Here is a 6,584-nt window from a genome sequence, read left to right as displayed (position 1 = left end):
TGTGTGTGTTAAGATTTTCCTACTAATCTTTCTTTCATTCTCTGTTGTCTTTCCCCTTCATGACGTTCACACACACCCACGCGTTTTCACACCACCTCCACCACTATTATCACCGCCACCAACAACAATACCAATAACTACTACAATTACTATTACTATTGCATCAGTTTCGAGAGAGAGAGAGAGAGAGAGAGAGAGAGAGAGAGAGAGAGAGAGAGAGAGAGAGAGAGAGAGAGAGAGAGAGAGAGGTTTCTGAGCAGTTTTCCAATGTTTTCTTCCAGGGCATCACGTTTCATTGTTTATATTGAGTGTCTGGGGATATTCGTGCCTCGCTATATACTCAGTGTCACCACGTCTTCCCTCGGGTGTCTTTACGCTGCTCTCTTACTCTCTTATACACCCCTTTATACACTCTCACAGCTGACCACACCAAAAACACTCATTCTCCCGTCTTCGCCCTCTCATTGGCTCTCCCGCCGTGTATGCCTATGACGCCTCGCTCGCTGATTGGAGGAGGTGCCTGGTGGGCGTTGCCTTTCTAGTTACATCACAGAAAAGTCGCGGTTCGTGATTGGCTGAAGCAACGACCTCTATCCGGGTACGTTCCGAGTGGTGATTGGCTGGCGAGGAGCGCTATGTGATGTCATTACTTTACGTCATGTTTAGGGGTTTTAGAGAGAGAGAGAGAGAGAGAGAGAGAGAGAGAGTAGGACAAGGTTATGAAAGGTCGAGAAAGAGGAGGAGGTGGAGGTGGAGGAGGAGGAGGAGGAGGAGAGGAGGTAAAGGAGGAAGACGAGGAGGAGGAGGAGGTGACGGGAGAGAAAAACGGTAAGTTTCCCCAAAGCAGAGTTATAGACGCCTACGCACCACTCCTCCTCCTCCTCCTCCTCCTCCTCCTCCTCCTCCTTCTCCTCTCCAGCCTTCCCCTCTTCACCGTCTCCCTCCATCCACCTGCCGCCACCTCCCCCGCAAGGCCTTTCAATCCCTTCCAGCCATCACCCCCTCGTCTTTCCCCATTCTCCCCCACAGTAGTCTGGCAGCAGCAACAAGTCCACACACACACACACACACACGCCAGGCAACACACCACACGCGACTCGCATACGGAGCACACACGCCCCTCCGCACCCTCTCGTCTCAGCCACCCCGCTTCGCTCAGCTAACTCTGCAGCAGAAGGTGAGCCGAGTAGCATACTTCCTTCAGTCCACGCCGGTTCACCAGTTCTTTCTAGGGTTTCCTCTCCTCCTCTCTGTCTTCAGTCATTGCGTCTGGTGTGTTTCCGCGTGTTTATCTGCTGGGATTGTCTCGCCACGACTCGACTTCAGTTTCCTTGTCTTGTTCGCTTTCATCTTGGGTCGATATATTCTTTACCTACATACTTCTTTTCCTGTTTATTTCTTTTTTCTTTATTTTTCTCTTTTTTTCTTGCTTTCTTCTTTCCTTTTCTCTTTGCCTTTTTCTCCCTTCTTTTCTTTTTATCTACATGAATTATAAAATTTAGGTAACTCATAATGCATTTTTATAAGACAATAACCGACTTTAAAGGGAAAAAGTGGCTGTTTTATGATTATTCTATTCTTCTTTCCTTTTTTTTTCATTATCATCTTTGTTTCTTTCTTTTCTCTTTATCCTTTCTGCTTCTTTCTCTTTCTTTATTCTTTTTCCATCCTTGAGTTGTAACAATGAACTCTCGTTTCTATGTGCAATTTTTCACTTTGTTATTTTCACTCCTGTAATTAACACAATAGCATTATTAATAACTTTTTTTTTTTGTACATAATATGTCACCTACCCCTCTCTTTTTTTTTCTAATGGTGTTTTTATTTTTTTTATAATTGTTTTACTTTCTTCTTTTAAAATGTTGTGTCGTTCAGTAATTTTAAGTAGCTTTGCATTTTTTTTATTGATTATTTTTATTTAACGTCTTTCAATATTTTCAAGTTAATTTTACCTGTACTACGGTTTCTTCATCCGTGTTATTATTATTATCATCATCATCATTATCATCATCATCATCACTATCATCAGTAGTAGTAGTAGTAGTACAACAACAACAATAACAACAACAACTATTACTACTACTACTACTACTACTACTACTACTACTACTACTACTACAATGCTCAACTCAAAAGTTCATACAGTAAACTAATTAACGATTCTATTTCATCGTAGGTTACATACATTTGTACATTTCATTTTGTACATTTGTATCATAATCATCGTATTTCTTTAAAGTGAATTTACTCCTTTCGTCTGTTTTATTTTCCCTCTCTCCCTCTAAAGTCTAAATACACAAAAAAAAATCTTGGATACCTAAAATATGGGTCTTTTATAAAATACTGAAACACCGATGTAACTAAATAAACGAAAAAGATAAAATAAATAAATAAATAATAAAAATCCATGATACCTGATATTCGAAATTTGTGGTACCAGAAATCTACGTCCTTTATAAAACACCCAGGCACATGATGCATTCCTTCACCCCTCACTGCATCACACATGAAAATAGTCGCAGCTACAAATGAACGTAACTCACTATTCTGTACAATCTCGGTTATGTCTGTTCACGTCTCAGTTTTTTTTTCCATCAGCCTTAACGTGTTTATTCTTTTCCTTCCGCTGTTTCCCAAGAGTGAGGGGGTTGGCGCCACGTATGTACAAGTTTCCTCCAGTTGTTTCTGTCCCTTGCATCTTTCTCTGTGACTCCAATCCTTTCCAGTTCTATCGCAATTCCATCCCTCCACCTCGCTCACTAGTCCTCTGATCTCCTGACAGTCTCTTTATCTAATACATGTCAAATGCTTAAGACATCACTGGACTTGTGACTCAAGGGAAAAAGGCAAATCACAGAAGGGAGTATGGAAGGTTACTCGACTTTCGGCCAAGACTGTACACTACTGAATCATGATAAGCTTTCGTTCTCTATAAATACGCACGAAATTTCCTATTTGAATTCTACAACGTACACATTCCTTTACTCCTTTTTATGTTCTTTCAGCAATATTCAATCCAAGCCTATCTTCCCTCTACAATATTCAACGCAAGCCTACCTTCCCTCTACGAACCTATCTTACCTCTACAATATTTAACGCAAACATATCTTCCTTTTGCAGTATACAACGCAAACGTTTCTTCCCTTTACAATATTCAACTGTGACTCGCATTTTTAAGTCAGGTATATACTATGTACAGTTCATCATTCGAATCCCAAGACAGATTTCATTACCGCTGTAACACAAGTATTCAGGAACGCTCTGTCTCTCAATACGACCATTTTCAATGATCATAAAAGTGATTATCTGGGTTCTAATGAATGTTGCTCCTGTTAATAATATAGAAATCTTGTTAATCTGTCATTAGAACTGTAAAAAAAAATAATAAATAAAACCCTTGAAATTTCAATAGCCTTTTGAATATAGTGGAGGTGTGGTGCAGAATTGTTTCAGAATATGGTCCTGAGTGTTTTAATAATAGTCAACCATCACAGATCCTTTAAAATGTTCATCCACAATGTGCATTTATGTATCATGCTTTAAATACCCAGCTTGAGTCCTCCGATGCATTCTTTTACTCTTTTTTCTTTTATAGCGGTGGAACATTACAAAGAAATGGGCGTTCTCAATAGGAGAGAGAGAGAGAGAGAGAGAGAGAGAGAGAGAGAGAGAGAGAGAGAGAGAGAGAGAGAGAGAGAGAGAGAGTCTTGGTAACGTATCTCTTAAGTCTGCCTCAGGTGGCGAAAAGATCGACAGAAGTAAACAGTTCTGACGCCGCGTACAGTTAGTTCTGTTGCTGAAATGGGAAAGGAAGGGAGAGACAGGTAACCAAGCAGCATCCCTGAGTGAATATTGAGAGGCTGTAAATATCATATGCCTATACAGAAGACGTAATCAAGGGAGGTGTCTGACAAGGTGACGGAAGCTTACTGACCGCCAATATCGAGCAATCAAGGAGTGTGCCAGTGTAGAACCAAAACACGTACCAACAAGAAAAACAGGTTAATTCACTGAGAGATAACCATGAAACGCAACATGTTCATCACTATTCATGTATGAGGAGAGAAATCACACACACACACACACACACACACACACACGCACACCTTCGAACACCTCACCTTGATCAAACTCATTAATGAGGTGTGGCACCGCCCAGGTGAGGACAGGTGACTTGATAGACGAGTGAGAGTTGCGTTCATCTGCAAAGGTACAGTGAGAGAGAGAGAGAGAGAGAGAGAGAGAGAGAGAGAGAGAGAGAGAGAGAGAGAGAGAGAGAGAGAGAGAGAGAGAGAGAGAGAGAGAGAGAATAAAAAAAATTGTATCATGAAAAAGGAGTATCAGCATGTTTTTTTTTGTATACACACCATCTAACCAATCTTCCTACAGTAATAATAATAATAATAATAATAATAATAATAATAATAATAATAATAATAATAATAACAATAATAATAATAATAATAATAATAATAGAAATTATAATAATAAGATACATTCATATTATGTAAAAGAAACATCACACACACACACACACACACACACACACACACACACACACACACACACACACACTGTTCACCACAGGGAATAAACTATCGCATTTTCTGTGTTAAAGTATCGAACTATTAATAAGAAAATATATATTTATTTATGTATTGCATTGAGCTCTCGTTTCCCTGGTTTCTTGATAGCTTTTAGGACTCTCTCTCTCTCTCTCTCTCTCTCTCTCTCTCTCTCTCTCTCTCTCTCTCTCCCTGAGGTGGAGTGATGTAAAGTCTGGACCGATCGTCGAGGGAGAGATAAGGAGGCAAGGGAGAGAGAGAGAGAGAGAGAGAGAGAGAGAGAGAGAGAGAGAGAGAGAGAGAGAGAGAGAGAGTGTGTGTGTAAGGTTCAACACTGATAACACTTAATACAATAAAGATTCTCTCTCTCTCTCTCTCTCTCTCTCTCTCTCTCTCTCTCTCTCTCTCTCTCTCTCTCTCTCTCTCTCTCTCTCTCTCGCACACACACACACACACACACACGAGAGAGAGAGAGAGAGAGAGAGAGAGAGAGAGAGAGAGAGAGAGAGAGAGAGAGAGAGAGAGAGAGAGAGAGAGAGAGAGCAACAATAGGGCTTACAGACCCCCTGACTCACAACAGGAGGGCTTCTGACCCCTCACCCTGGCCGGCGAAGGGATGAAGGGAGGGAGGGAGAGAGGGAGGAGGGGAGTGAAAGACGGAGGGAGGGAGGTAAGCAGAGAGGAGAGGGAAAGACGGAGGGAGGGAGGTAAGCAGGGAGGAAGGAAGGGAAAGATGGAGGGAGGGAGGTAAGCAGAGAGGAGAGGGAAAGACGGAGGGAGGGAGGTAAGCAGGGAGGAAGGAAGGGAAAGATGGAGGGAGGGAGAAAAGGAAGAAGGAAAGGAGGGAGGGAGGGAGGGAGGAAGGAATGATCTGAATGACGTCTTACAGAGAGGTATACAATAAAAATGAAGGGGCAAGAGAGAGAGAGAGAGAGAGAGAGAGAGAGAGAGAGAGAGAGAGAGAGAGAGAGAGAGAGAGAGAAAGAGGAAATTCATGATTTCTCTCAAGGAGGTGGAGGAGTTGGAGGAGAAGAAAAAGAAAATAAAAAAACAACCAAAACAAAATTAAGAAAGAAAAACGCAGAATGAGAAAGGAAGGGAAGAGGATTGGCAGATAAAAATAACATAAATTAATATACAAACCCACCGCGTCATTATCACACAAACAGAGGCAGACAAAGGAGAAGCGAAGTATCGTTTTCTTTTGAGCGTTCAAACCACACACGCCCATAGGGGAAGGAGAAGAAAGGAGAGGGGCACTGCGTTATCTGTGTGTGTGTGTGTGTGTGTGTGTGGGAAAAGGCAGTGAAGGAGACGTCCGGTGATAGAGAGAGAGAGAGAGAGAGAGAGAGAGAGAGAGAGAGAGAGAGAGAGAGAGAGAGAGAGAGAGAGAGAGAGAGATCCACTACCCCATACCTTTCATCCTTCATTACCACTCAGTACACACCACATCACACTTCACAGCTCCCAACAAATTCACTCTTTAAACCCAGACATGCTACAGACATAGACGTAACATATGAGGCAACGCAATGAGAGAACTTTCACAACAAACTAACAACCGCATTTTGAAACACCAGGGCACTCCTGAGCACTGTTACCAAAGGCCATACATGATTATTCTGGTTGCCGTGGGTACTTCTTTTCGTTGATGATGTCTATTCCTTGCTAAACTATCACTAAAATCACGAATGTTCTCTTGAAATGTACAATAATTTTTACTACACCCTGTTCAAAGTACGTAGTAATGTTAAGACTCTGAGACGATTTGAGAATGCAGTCCTGAAAGTTTTGTTAAGAGACGGCCTGGAATAGACGAGCAGGAAGAAAGTAATAGGTATACATATATTCATCTGTAAATATGTCACTGTACAAATAAGGAAGTAGATGGAAAGATACTGATGTGATCTGACGAGTGGTTGACAGAGTAGAGGTGACGGTTGCGTGATGTCTGATGATTGTGGTGGTGGTGGTGGTGGTGCTGGTAATGATCATGACAGTGCAACCTTAACAAACCTA

The 6,584-nt window shown here is 41.7% G+C and overlaps 1 protein-coding gene across 1 annotated transcript in view; it reads left to right on the top strand.

Moving 5' to 3' along the window:
• Nucleotides 1–238: 238 nt before the first annotated feature.
• LOC135089558 (histidine decarboxylase-like) overlaps nucleotides 239–6,584 on the top strand; it is a 90,975-nt gene continuing 84,629 nt past the window's right edge. Inside the window, exon 1 of the mRNA XM_063985257.1 lies at nucleotides 239–1,177. The gene's annotated coding sequence lies outside the window, so the exon portion shown is untranslated. The remainder of the gene's footprint in view (nucleotides 1,178–6,584) is intronic.

This window comes from Scylla paramamosain, chromosome 33, assembly GCF_035594125.1.
Source record: "Scylla paramamosain isolate STU-SP2022 chromosome 33, ASM3559412v1, whole genome shotgun sequence".
Taxonomy (NCBI): domain Eukaryota; kingdom Metazoa; phylum Arthropoda; class Malacostraca; order Decapoda; family Portunidae; genus Scylla; species Scylla paramamosain.
The sequence above is the reverse complement of the archived record's forward strand: the minus strand, read 5'-3'. Positions and strand labels throughout refer to the sequence as shown.